We start from the raw sequence: 14,826 nt of genomic DNA on the forward strand, positions 1-14,826 counted from the left end.
CAACAATTATAATAATCTTGTTTCTGTTTTTCAAATTCATATTCTGTTATGTAACTGAAATTATCTTTGTTTTCTCCCGTCCCCCATTAGACAAAACTTAGTTTGGAAGGTTCAAAATATAAAAATGAATGGTGTCTCACTAAATTTTCAGCCTACCTATATCACACGATCAACAGCTGTCCTACCTGTGCTTTAGGTCTTTAAGGTTTGTATCGACTTTGAATGTTAGGAACCTCATAATGAACAAAATTCTATTTTTATGTTTCATAGTCTCAGATGAACAGTACACTGTAACTAAACCCAAACTTATTAGGTTAATGGATTGTGTTCAAGCTGTTGAGGTCATGAGAGAAAGAAAGTTAGTGGCAAAGATGAGGAGAGAAGATGAGACAACCAGTAAGGAGTTCAGGTTTAGTTACTACAGTATTGCCGACAGCAAAAGAGGTTATGAAAATCCTCCAAAAATTACCTGAAGCTTTAATGTTCTTACCTTGTTAAATGTCAGCTGCTCTTTGGATCACTGATGAAGTGGAACATCTGTACATGCTGGGAATGAAAGACGCATAGAATCCTATCCATCCAATTACACAGTTCATTTATGATCCTGGCTGTATGTCAGAACTGTATGCAAACGAAGACTTGTATGGGACAGAGAACAAGAAGCTAAACAACCAGGTTCAGTGCTTCCACTCTACTAATAAGAATAGATATATCTGAGTATTTTTAACAGTTGGAGTCCATCTAGAAAACATCCTCTCTTCTGTCTCTTTGTGACCTTTAAGGAAAAGTCCTCTCCTGAGTTTACTATATTTTGCTAAGTTGGGATTTGAAAACTGCATTAAAACTTTTTGCCTGTCATACAGGTGTGTCAGTATGGGTTAGGGGAGGACATGCTTAAAAGTCTTCCCCCTCTGTTTACCAGTTCCAAATATCCCTCAGGTAGGATGCCCCACTTTCATTGTATCTCATTAACAAAATATGGCCAATGTTGCCACTTTAAGGTGAGTCAGATCATTGGACCATCAAAGTTGTTACTGTCTATTTTGACTGGCAATCAATTCAAGAGAGATTCCTTTATCCTCAAGACTGACTCTGGTTCTACAGGCGATGCCTACACCACCTCTCGTCTTCCCTGGTTCTGTGGTTGGCCCAATCCATATCCCAATTAGGAATCTGGCAGCATCTCCTCCACCTTCTACAACAAGTAGCCACTTTTCCCTCTCAAGGTCATTCGTCTATGCTTCCAACCCCATTAGATCCGAGTTCCCAGTTCCCAGCACCTCTGCCAGTGTTCTCCAAATCTAAAGATGAGGAGACTGTGTCACACTCTGATATAGCTTCAGAATTAGCATCCAACCCCTCACCCAAACAAACCATAGGGGACATGGCCTTTTCATCTCCCAGTGATGACTTTTGTCTGTTTTCAGAACAGATGACATGAATGGCCAAGGCATTTGAACTTGACATATTCTACACTGGAACCTAAGAGCAAGGTCCTGAAGGCCCTCTATTTGGATTCTCCTGTCTCAGTTGCCTTTTCTGCAGTGTTGGATCTGTTGAATATAGCACATAATATCTGAGAAAAACCTGTCTCGGTGTCAGGTACATTAAAGCAGCTTGAAAACTTACATAAACTAAAGCAGGAAGACTGTGGATTTCTATTTACACACCCACCTCCATCATCGCTACTGGCAAAGGAAGTCCAGGCTTGTTACTAATATGGTTCACAATCAGCCCCAGCTGACAGAGAGGGCCAAAAGTTGGATGCTTTGGGCAGAAAAATATATTAATCCGCAGCCCTGAATTTCCACAATTCCAACTACCAGGCGATCATGAAATCATACAACTTGTTTCTATGAGAACTCTTCACCACTTAACCTGCAAGATCTTCCAGAGGAAGATTGTCAGAGTATTACGTGGTGAAGCTGTATGCCTAGCCAAACAGCAAATGAATGCCGGCAAGCACGCTGCTGATTGCTCAGTTAGATCCACGGCTACAGCAGTGGAGCTACACAGTTATGCCTGGTTAAGGTCCACTGCATTGCCTCAGGAGAAGAGAGCAAAGATAGAGGATTTCCTCTTTTAGGGTCACTTGCTCTTCTCAGAAAAAAACGGATGAATCTCTATCACAAATGAAAAAGAACCAACAAACGGCCAGATCACTGGGGGTCACGGCACTGCCTCAAAAATCCTCTTACAGGTATTGTTACTAGGGCCACCAGCAACAAGCAACACTCCAAGATACCTTGCACAACACTACTACCCACAGAGGTCGTACTTCTCATTGCACTCTCAGAGCTCCAGGAGACCACCTAGATCTAGGCCAAAGCAAGGCCAAACTCAGTCCCCTAGATCCTCACAATCTCTCTTCTGACTACAGGAGCCTGAAGGATCCCCCACCATCTGCTTCAAAGATAGACTGAGCCTGTTCTTTTCAGCTTGGAAGAACATCACTGATGTTTCCTGGGTCCTTGCCTTTGTTAAGTGGAGCTACAGATTACATTTCAGATAGCATCATTCTCTAAGCCTTCCACCAACAATCCATTCGGATTGCCCAAGGAACTTGATTTGGCAATAGTTAACCTCCTGTCAAAGGGAGCGATAGAAGTAGTCCAGGAATGGGGTACCCTGTTGGGTTTCTACTCAAGATATTTTTTGGTTCCTAAGAGAGACAGGGGACTGAGGCCCAGTTTGGACCTCTGAAATTTAAACAAATTTAGTAAAGCTGAGAAGTTTTGCATGTTAACATTGTCCAAGGTTATGCAATTATTGCAGTCTGGGGCATGATTTGGCATGTTAGACCTCAAAGATGCCTATTTTCACATCTCTGAATTCATTCATTAGCAGCTAAGGCTTTTTTATCGGAAGAGAGGGTCCGAAAGATATTCTTGGTCCGTATCTTCATTTCAGTATGTTTCCAGTCTGTGCTTATGGTACAAAAGCTATTAAGACTCATGGCCTTCACCAAAGCGATGATCCCTTTTGCACCTCTTCAAAATTGGTTTATTAGAAAATATAATCCTTTTCTGCACTCCCAGGATGTAAAGCTCTCTTCCCAGAACGATTATTAGCCCCCCCTTCTATGGTGGACAAATAGTGATAATTCAACGAAGGGGATTCCATCCTGTATCCACTCACCAGAGATAACATCATGACAGATGCTTCTATTTGGGGGTGGGGAGCCTATCACAAGGACACCTCAGTATGGGTGCAAATCCACCAAAGATGATAAAATGTTCATTCCTATTTGTTCACATTTCCAGCATTTATTTGAGACACCTTTAGCCATTTTTGCAATTTTGTCTGGAAACATATACCACTGGTATATCGTTTTGTAAAATTTCTCCTTGAGAGTGGAACACAAAGTAAATTTGAGGTCCTCAACCCACATATATTCCCCTTGATCCATTTGTATATTATACCCAAAATTCTTTGCCCATTTTGTCATACATTCTTTGACAGATTCTTCATTTCAAATTTCAACAACAATTTATACATTTTCTTAATTATATGATCATCATTTGTACATATCTTTTTCAAAATCTGTCCTCTCTTGCTGAAATACCCATTCTTTTTTGTCCAATTTAAACCTTTCTAACAGTTACACATAAAAGAACCATTGACATTTGTAACATTTAGCTAATAATTCTTCCCTTGTCTTCAATTTACACTCCTCTTCCAGAAACTCTACTAAGTCTCCATAAGTCAACAAGTCCTGTTTAGTTATCATTTCCTTTCTATAGAAGGCTTCTTGTGGTGAAATCCACAATGGCATCTTCAAGGAAAATCTTAGTTTATACTTATTTCATATTCTCAGAATTGCTCATCTTATATAGTGATTTTTTAAATCCACATTAACCTTTACTTGTCATACCATGAGTAGGCACGCCAACCAAATCACAAGTCATGTCCTTCTAGTGTCAAGAGTGTATCATTTTTCAGAGTCATCCATTCCTTCACATCAGACATGAGGCTGCAAAGTACAGCTTTAAATCTGGTAGTCCTAAACCACCCCTTTCCTTTGCATCTTGTAATGTTTGTATTTGACTCTTGTTTTTTTCCCTTGCCAAATAAATTTAGAAATGTCTCTGCCACTGTTTAAATGGTACGTCTGATGTTAGGATCAGTATGGTCTGGAACAACATTCTAGGAAGAACATTCATCGTAATAACCGATATCCTCCCCAACAGAGACAATTGTAATTATCCCATCTCATCATATCCTTTTTAATTTATTTCCAAACTTTCTCATAGTTATTTTGAAATAGCATAGAGTTCTTCCCCATCAGCGTAATACCTATTTTACCCTTTTTCCACTTTAAACCCTGTTTTCTTCAATAGCTCTTCCTGTTCTTCTATAACCATATTTTTGTTAACATCTTTGTTTCTTTTCCAAAGAAGTAACACAAATTATATTAAATGCCTGCAAGGTTTCTACCCATATCTCAAATGGAACCATTTTGCTGTCTGGGCTGCCCAGAAAGGAGAATCTCCATTTAACTGCCCCCTTTCCACTATTCTAGGTTATCTAGTCTCCCTACTGGGAGAAGGGCTGTCGGTCATGTCAATTAAGGTAGCCTTAGTGGCTATATCCACCTTCCATAAGCCAATAGATGGTAAAACTGTTTTCTCATACTATGTTTCTAAACAATTATTGAAAGGGCTTCTCAACACCTTTCCCCCAAAGTCCGTTCTGGTCCCACAGTGGAGCCTATCATTGGTCTTGTCAAGATTCATGCTCCCTCCTTTTGAACCCATAGCCTCCTATACTCTGGCTCTCCTCTCTTGGAAAGTAAGCTTCCTGGTTGCCATCACAGCAGCCAGAAGGGTAGGGGAGCTTACAGCCCTGAGAAGTGATCCACCCTTCACTCAATTTTATCTTGAAAAGGACATTTTGCATACAAGTTTGGACTTCTTCCCCAAGGTAGTCTCTAGATTCCACATGTCCCAATGCATCTCCTTACCTGTATTCCTTCCCTCACCAAGTTATCTAATGAACAAGTAGGCATCCTCTGCCCAGTGCTGATCACTGCCCACTCTACTAGTGCTCAGGCTGCCTTCCCTAAGGGTGCTCTGTTTCATATCTGCAGAGCTGCCACATGGTCATCAGAGGACACTTTCATATGACATTATTCTGTGGACACAAATTCAAGAAGAGAGTCAGCAGTTGGTACTGCAGTTCTGCATTCTTTGACTGACAAGCTCACCCCCACCTCCTCTGGTGAGTAGCTCGTGCTACTCCCAATGTGAGACTGCACAGGCAGATACAACAATGAAAACAGGGTTGCACTTAGCTGTAACTGTTGTTCGTCAAGTATCTACTGTGCAGGAACACATTTCCCCCCTCCTGACCTGCTTCGAGCTTTTTATGGATGATCCTGCTTGCACCTGTTCAGGAGAATGAGGGAAGCTCCGCCTCACACCACCCTGTTTTGGCAGGAAATGAGGCACGCCATGAGGAGGAGCTTCTCCTTGCAGGGTCCTAAAGCACAACATCTCTCTCCAAGACTGATCTGTGCCTGCACAGTCTCAATATGAGCCTGCACAGGAGATACTTGATGAGCAGTTATAGGTAAGCCTTACTGTTCTCAGAATCACTGGTGCCACCACCACCCCACCTAGGCCAAGTAAGAGACACAGCCGCCTTTGCCCATGTGAGATGGGTGGGAGCCATCAACAGAAGCCAGCTGCCAGAGCCTTGGACAGAGCAGGCACAAGTGCCTGCTGCTGAGTTGATTGTCCAAGGTCCAGACAGGACAGGCTTGGGTAGCTGTGAGTAGGTAGCCTGAGCTCAGGACAGGCCATGTGTGGGTGGCAGTAGAGGAACCTGCTCTCCATACTTGTTCTTCTCCCCTTGCGCACATTGGTGGTGGGGCTGGTCAGACCACCACCACCTCACTGCCTGGTGCAGCTGCCCCTGGTACCTTCAGATGTTGGATATCTGTTATGATCACTCCCAAGCATCTCTAGTTAAGGAGCTCAGATAACAGATATTAGGACAGAATGTCATACCACTTGGGACCTGCTGAGCCACACCCAGTCACAGTAGGCAGTTGTAGATGAACCAGTCGCCTGATGGGGCGTGAGGCAACTGCATGTGTTCATTACTAATTTGTCTGAATTTTACCATATTTTATCATATAAAACCATGAATTTTACCATATAAAACCAACATTTTTAACAGTTCCATTTGATGGCTAACTTGGATCTAGATCACACATTTCTTGCTTCCGTTTCTGCTGCAGAGCTCATATGACACTAATTTCATCAAACTTTTCATGGATTTTTGCCTACAATGTGAACAAGACCTAATGAAAAATCTGAAAGCATAAAATGTAACTTCCATTTGCTAAGAGTATCTACCAGATACATTGTTGGTGTGCTTTGAAATAATTCTTCATCTTCTTCTGACCTGATTTAGTTATAGCTTCCCAAAAATTCAACATGTGTCAAATGCTCAGCTTGTGGTATGTTGTGCTTGGAAATGGACATAGCAGATATATAAGGCTCCTTAAAGAGGTCATCTACAATTGTGGAGTAGAAGAGCACGATCTGAGTCCAGTATCACCTTAGAGACCAACTAGATTTCTAGGAAGTGAGCTTCTGAGAGTCAAAGCTCCCTTTGCCAGATAGTTGGAGCAGGAAAAGATAGGAGTCTTTAAAGTCCAGGCAGAAGGTAGGATGAGTATTGCAAATTAAATTGTCAGGAAGCTGGCTGTAATGCATGTAGTAATTAGATAGCTGCGAAGTATGTAAAATTAGCATCTGTAACGCAAGAAAAATTTAGTTGGTTTTTAAGGTGCTGCTGGACCTGAATCTTGCTCTTCTACTACAGACCAATACAGCTACCCATCGGAAACAATTTTGGAGTAGGTTGTCATCTGCTGAAAATAAGCCACAGGAGGCTGCTTTCTCTGTTCTAAGCCTGTAACTGAAAGCTGTAATTAAGTGGCTGAGGGAGAACAAACAGAAGCTGAATCCAAATAAGACAGTGATGATGCTGGCTGGAAAGGCCCCTGTTTTAAATGGATTAGTTTCAAGTGAGTAGCCATGTTTGTCTGCAGCAGAACAGCATTCCTATTTGCATCTACATGTATTCCTACTCCATTCCTACTTGTATCCGATGAAGGATGCTTGACTCTTGAAAGCTTATACACTTGAAATCTTGTTGGGCTTTAAGGTGCTGCTGGACTTTAAATGGAATTGATGGTGCACAGCTTTCATTGCTTGAGTCTTGCTGGATCTTGGTCTCCTATTGAAGAAATGAGTGTCCCTGACAGCAAACACAGTTGCTTTTCAGCTCTAAGGAAGCTGGCTTCCTGTTTTGCAGACAATCTGGCCACGATTATCCGTGCTTCAGTAATCGGGCTCCTCTTGATCCCAAACAATTCAGAAACTGCAGCTTGTGCAAACTGCAGCAGCCATTTTTATTATTGGGTGCTGGCGGACAGGGCCATGTTACTCCTGTGCTGAGGTCCCTTCTCTGGCAGCTAGGTCCAATTCAAGGTGTTGATGCTCACCTTTAAAGCCCTACACACTTGAAGGACTATTTATCTTGTACTACCCCAACAAATGTGCTTGTTGTTCCTCTACTAATAATCTCTGAGTACTTTTTCTTTGGGCCTCTAGGCTATAAACTAACTTTTGGTAGTCTTTAAAGTGTCACTGGACTTCTGTTTGAAATTATTTTCCTTCTGAAATGTCCTCCACAGCTGCTTCCCACCAGTTTCAGGGAGACAGTTGGCGTCAAATGCTTCAGTAATTTTGGACAGCAAAGATTTGTTGTTGTTGTTGTTGTTAATTGAGGTACAGATAACAGCAGTTGTTAAATGTGAGCTGTGTGGTACAGTAGCTGAAGTATTGGTTTGGATTAGGAAAAGAAACCCAGACTCAAATTCCTGCTCAGACCCAAAGGATATGCCACAGCAGCCAGGGGCCCTGTTTATCCAACAACACTTGCTCCTTGGTAAAGTGCTTTGTAGGGCGGAGTGTTTAACCCTTCCCCTGCCAGATCCTGTCCCCTTAACCCCCTCCCCCCACATGCCATACTTTTACCTGAATAATTGGGAATGCCAACCCTGAGCCATTGTGACTGTAAGAGATTGTACTGAGTAGCATTTCCTTTCTGTGTTGCATGTACTTTAAAACCTGCACAGCACGAAATGCTACAAATGGCTTCTAATAATTAGATATTATAAAAGCCATATGAGCAGAACTGTGAAAAGACATGACTTGGCATAGCTTCAGTTTACTCACCATATGCTTGTTCCTGGCGGATTCAATGTATAGCCAGTTATAACCACAATGTGTTATGGGTTGTACACACAGGAAAAGGTTTTCAGCTAACTACATTTTTTCTTTCTGGTGAAGAATGTGTATGTTTATGAATCTTATATTGCTAGTAGCAATCCATTTTTTCTTTTTTTTCATACTGTTACACACCACTTACATGTAGCACAGCCCGTTTCAATCAATATATACATAATTTATAAGAACTGGGTTTTTAAAAATATCTTCAGGATAGTTTCAGATTAATAAAGGAAGACCCTAACCTTCCAGTGTATTCCAGTATTCCCTGTGAATTTGACCCAAATGACCCATGCGCCATGGGCCAGTCACTCGCTCTTTCTCAGCATAACCCATTTCATAGCATTGTGACTATAAAATGGAAGGAGGGAGTAGACCACCCTGAGCTTCTTTGAGAAAAGATAGGATAAAAATTTGACAGCGGGGTGGCTCCACTTTCTGCTTTTCCTTTGGAGCAACTCAAAATCTGGTTTTGTGTCTTGTATGGCTCCGATTCAAAACACCAAATCTGTGCACACCATTGATCCTTAACAGACTGGTCTCTGTCAAGTCTCTTTGGCACTGGAATAAATGTTCAAGATGGGTAACCGTATTAGTTTATCTGTAGCAGTAGAAAAGAGCAAGAGTCCAGTAGCACCTATAACACAAACAAAATTTGTGGTAGGGTCTGAGCTTTTGTGAGATACCTGAAGAAATGAGCTGTGACTCACGAAAGCTCATACATACCCTACCACAAATTTTGTTAGTCTTATAGGTGCTACTGGACTCTTGCTCTTTAGTACTGGAATAAATGTTGTTAGTCACTGAGGTATCATTGGATTTCTGTTTTGGTATAATAGTCATATCTTGGTTGTGACAAAACCAGGCATCTTTTAAAATAAAAGCCCATAACACCTTATTTGCCCCCATAGTTAACTTTAATCTCAATTTTACTCTTTCATTTTATAAGTACTGAGTGACACAAACAGTGAAAGTTCCTTTTATATAAAAAAAAATGTTTCAGGGAGGGGGAGTAAACCCAGGTCAGAAAGGTGCTTTGTTATAAAACTTTTCAGCCCTTGATGACATGGGATTTTTGTGAGGCAAAGCAGACTTTACCAAAAAAATAAAATAAAGGTCAGTTTAAGGCCAACTGGGCTAGAAAAGTGTGTGCCTTGCAGAATTCCTTCCTAGCCGTAACTTAATGCTCAGAAATTCATTATTAGGTGGTGTTAAGCACTAAAGAAACAGCCAGACTGACAGCCAGAGAGATTTCTTTATTTAGCAAACCACTACAAAACAAACAGCCATAAATGTCTCCGTTCTGTCCTGCTAGATCAAGCTCTGGAAAGGAGTGAGTACTATGCTGCTCCATGTTTATTACAAAGGTGCCAGAATAAAACTGTTGTCTTGGTCTGCTTCTTGTTTCCTCGCTGTCTAAGGTGGGAAGGACATGTTAGGGGGCAAAAATGAGATTCCTAAATCCATTTTTCCAGTGTAATGTTAATGTGTTCAGGAAGGAATCTGCAGGGAAGAAGCATCAAGGAGAAAGGGGTGCTTAACCCAGCACAATTGTTCCCCCATGATCACTCTCCTAGCTGTTCTTCCCCTTTTTTGGCCAGTTGGACTCCAAGGAAAGGCTCCAAAAAGACGGGGGGGGGGGGGGCAGGGGAAGGGTTAGGCTCCTTTTCTCTCATCCACTTAGTGTCCCTTTAAAATGCTTCTCTCTCGCACCGTGCATTACAATTGCCTAGAAAATGCTTTGGAACACATTTGCCAAGTTAATGTGGAAGAAAGCCCAGGCCTTCTGAAAAGTGCTTCTGAGTCCCAGCCTGATAGGTTTCGCTCTTAACAATGTGCTACTTGCTTCTTTCCTTGAAGTGAGCAGCAGTTGGCTCCAGGTCACTTAAGCTGACATCTCATTGCCCTGTTCACACATACTTCTTGGAGTGTGAGCCTTTCTGAGGGTATGAGCCCTATGAGCCCTATGAGTCCTTCCTTGCCTGGGAGGTGGTTCTGGATCAACGTGGTTCTAGAATCCACACTGGCATGGCAGCACTGCAGCATCTCCCACTGGGGAATGGGGACACTTGCAGCAGGAGTGCCCTGGGGAATGACGTCATTCCTGGGGAAACAAGGAAGTGCTCCTGAACATGCAGAAGCATGCTTCAAAGCTCCTGAGCCCATTCCCTGTGCCTTTCCCTCTCCACCAGTCTGGTGAGAGATGGCCGGGGGCGGAGGCTGGGAGCAGGTGATCCCCTGCCCCCACCGGGTGACTGGTCACCCTGTGGAGCCTATAAATGGCAACACTCCAATTTTCTGCTCTCTTATAACCTGGGATCATTTGGCCTTTAATAGCTACAGCCCCACTAATACAAAAGTTTGCCTCTTGTACTATAAGCCTACCGCAGTTCCTTCCCTCTGATTCTCACCCAAACTATTTTGTGAGTGCCTGGAAGAAACCAAGAGATAAAGGAAATTAAGATCATAAATACTGATCAAGCTCAATTTTTCACATGCAAGCTTCAGTTGGAGTTGTCACTGGGTCAGGTCTCCTTCCCACATCCAGCTCTGCATGCAGTTCTTGAAGAACGGGAGGAGAGCTCCTCAAGATAGCCACACCATCTGAAGGGAAATGCAAGGAGGTGGTAGAAGGCTGCACTCCAAAAGACATTCACTTTTCTTCCCCCTTCCCTTGCTCTCACCATCAGGGCTGGCAATAATTAAGAATAGCACTGCTTTGTAGCCTCGAATGGATTGAATTACATGTAGACTGACAGAAGGCTAGCAAGCAGAACTCTTCTTGCAAAACTGGGATGCTGGCTTGCATGTGTGGGTTCTCCAGCCAATTGCAACTTCCTTTTTAAACAATGTCCCCTTGTTGAGGGATCATTTCATATGATATGGGTGCCATTGTATGCAGATCAAGCATTGTGTCTGAAGATCAGTGTGGTATTTGTTTTGCAGAAGGTACACTACTTGGAAATCCACTGTAAATCATGGCTTCCCAATGTGTAAATGTGTAACAAAACAGACATGTACACAATCTTTATACGTGATAGTATAACAGGAGTGTATATTTTCATGCCCACTGGTATATCCCTGCATCAGTAAAGTATGAAGTGGCTGATGTCCCTTTTACATTGAAATTTTGTTTCATGTGAAGTAAACCATAGCACATGCCAAAAATGGGTCATTATTTTATTCTCCCTGGGCACCGGCATGCCTGGGTTTGCCTGTGGTTGCTCACTCTTCCTATGAAGAGTGGTATCTCGAGTATGGAACACTGATACCGATTGTTTTAATTATGTTTTTAGATTTCTATATCATGTTATGACCTCTAAATGCTCCAAGATGGTTTATTGTGTAACTACAAGATAAATATGTTATTAAAGCTGAACAATAAAATACCTTAAATTAATTTAAATAACTTAATTGATAAACAGCCTAATGCTTTAAATACTGAAGGAAATTGTGTATCTGTCCTCTTGCAAGGCTGAGAGTGGACACAGACATCAGCGAATTCAGCTGCTGGGCAGGTAAGAGGTATTTTCCAATGGCAGGCCTCCTATCTTTGTCACTCCAAAAAGGGAGTGCAAGGTCACACTCCACCTCTCCCTCAAACACTGAAAACTATGTTGAGCTGAACAATGTACACATGGATTCTTGTCAAGAAGCTGCTTTTTAAAAATCTGGTACACAACTTTTCCTCCTCCTCTGCTGCATTTTTCTTCACTGCACTACTGTAGGCGGCCACATGCCAGCCAACTGCTAGCATACCTTGTAACTAGAAACTGCAGCCACAGAACTACCATTGGCATGTCCCCATTTCTAACTGGTTATGTTTTGTTACTAATGGCCAACTGGTAGAAACAACTGCAGGATGCAGCAGCCTCCTGGCTAGGAGCTGTGTGACAATCACATGACCTCTGGCCCACCCTTGACACTTCACTAGAGCTTGACATAGCCGAAAAAGCCAGGAAGAGGCAGTGCAATACCCTCCAGCAACGCAAAGTGCAACAGGACAGTTTGGTGTAGCCGTTAAGAGCAGCAGGATGCTAATCTGGAGACCCGGGCTTGATTCCTTGCTCCTCCCCTTGAAGCCAGCTGAGTGACCTTGGGTCAGTCATAGTTTCTCAGAGCTTTCTCAGCCCCACCCACCTCACAGAGTGATTGTTGTGAGGATAACAACACGTTTTGTAAACCGCTCTGAATGGGTGTCAAGTTGTACGAAAGGGCAGTATATAAATCAAATGTTACGTTATATATCAAAATACAGATTTTACAACCAGGGACCTCCTGCTCAGGGGGGCAATGAGGTTTGGGGTGGTCATTGGCTTCTCTTGCCACCTCCAGCCACCTCCTTACTTCCTAGGTGGGGTTGGGGTAGGGCCTCTGTCTCTGCTTCTGCCAGTTCCTTCCAGTCCCTGACAATGACAACAGAAATAGAAGTAAGTGAATTTTCTGTGCATTCACAGAAAAACCCTTTTGTTCTGAGGGGATTTAAAACTCCCAACGTAATTTGCTAAACCACTGATAATTTGCAAGTGACAATGGCAGCCATAATCCGTTACATCCCCCTTAGCAGCCAAGCAGGTGTTGATTATGGAGACTTTCACACATTTCCTTCTACATCATTTCTTACTTCTTAGGCTGTTCCTTCACCAACATTCCCATCTGGCTGACTGCCAGCCAACCATCTGTCTAAGGCAGGTGTGCTCAGGCCTCAAACAGGCAGGGAAGGGGGTTGCACACCTTGTTCTTTCCCCTGCCATGAGAACGACAGCACACTCCTGGTTCCTCTTCCCTTGCCTTCCTCTTTGGCCCTACTTTTGTTAATATTATTCCCCTTTTCACACCTCCCTGAGTTTCCTCCTAATCTCCACCCAGCCTCCCTGAGCAGCCCTTCTCCCAGCCAACCCAGTGAGAGAGCTGAGTAGGATTCTCTAGCCCTGCCTACCTCATCTCAGTCCAGGGTATGGTGTTTGCTCAGCCCTCTGTCTGGCTCGCCCCTGCTGCTTCTGAAGCCTCTCCAGGGGCTACCTTGGTGGCCTGCAGTCTGTGCTTACCCTGCCTTGTTTGCCAAAGGACTCCTGTGGGTCTGGATGAGGTTGGGATGCTGTGTTGTTGCAGGAGACAGATGAGTCAGCTGCATGGTCTGGGGTTGTTGCTCGGGACACGTAAGGAGGCCTGGTGCTCCATGGAGGCACCTACAGCTGAGGTGACAACAGAGGAGGTGGAGCAGGGCCAGGAGACGATGCCTGCTGTACAGTGCTGGTGGGGTAGTGGAAAGATGATGGTATTGTCAGATTTTAGGGTCCAACTATATATGACATCTGACACGAGATGAGTTGGGAGCCCCTGACCTGACTCAGTCACATGCACATTGGGAAGATACACTTTACAAACTGCTCCATCATTTGGTGCAGCTCAGATCACTGTGAGGTGGTGAGGAGGGACTTCTGCCTTCACTCAAACCATTTTCCTTAGTGGAAATGAGGGGGGAGCGCTGTTTGCCATTTCCTTGGGCTCCATGTGTCCTAGGTCACATGAACCCCTAATCCAACTCATGTCATGTACAGTTGGACTCCTAGCTTCAGGGTGAAGCAACCAACTCTGCCCCTAGCAAGGGTATCCCAACGTTGGGGCTGTTTGCAGCATCTGTTCTGTGCTCAGGTTATATTATGTAAACTAGGCTATTTTCATGCCTTTGTAGCAGTCATCCTGGACCAAACCACATGAAAAAAATAAACAGAGAATGGCTACACCAGGTGGAGAATCAGATGCCTAATTAATTAAATACTTCAACATTTATTTCAAGTTAAAACATGGGATGTTTATGTTTTGTGAGATTATCAATCTATGTTGCTTTCCAAAATAGAAGACTTCGATAAGGTTGAAACATTGTGATTTTCCTCATGCACACAAATTCTGTGGTGAACAATCAAACATAGCATATTCAACTGTGCCGATCAGATGTGAGCCAATGGTGTTGAATTCCATTAGGCTGGATGAAAGAGAACTTGTATGCATAAAAAGCCAATTTTGCTGTACTGTACTCAGGGCTTTTTTTCTGGGAAAAGAGGTGGTGGAACGCAGTGGGTTGCCCTCAGAGAAAATAGTCACATGGCTGGTGGTCCTGCCCCCGATCTCCAGACAGCGGCACGGAGGGCAATCTAAACTCTCCTCTATCTGGAGATCAGGGGGTGGGGCCACCAGCCATGTGACCATTTTCAAGAGGTTCCGGAACTCCGTTCCCCCCCCCATTCCCCCTGAAAAAAAGCCCTGACTGTACTTATAACCTGCTAAACAGCCACAAATGGACCAACAAACAGCCCATCAAAAATTTGCTCACTGTTCATGACTGGCAAACAGGACATCAATCAAAATGGCACATGCTCAAGCATCCCTATACACCACACTCTACCTGAGTGTTACTTTTCTCTGTGCTCTATGAGGTATGATTCAAGTATCCTGCCTGGCTTTGCATCACAGTTAAGTGGTTAGAGTGTCAGACTAGGGTCAAATCCACATTACTCAT

Source organism: Eublepharis macularius, chromosome 2 (assembly GCF_028583425.1).
Source record: "Eublepharis macularius isolate TG4126 chromosome 2, MPM_Emac_v1.0, whole genome shotgun sequence".
Lineage (NCBI taxonomy): Eukaryota > Metazoa > Chordata > Lepidosauria > Squamata > Eublepharidae > Eublepharis > Eublepharis macularius.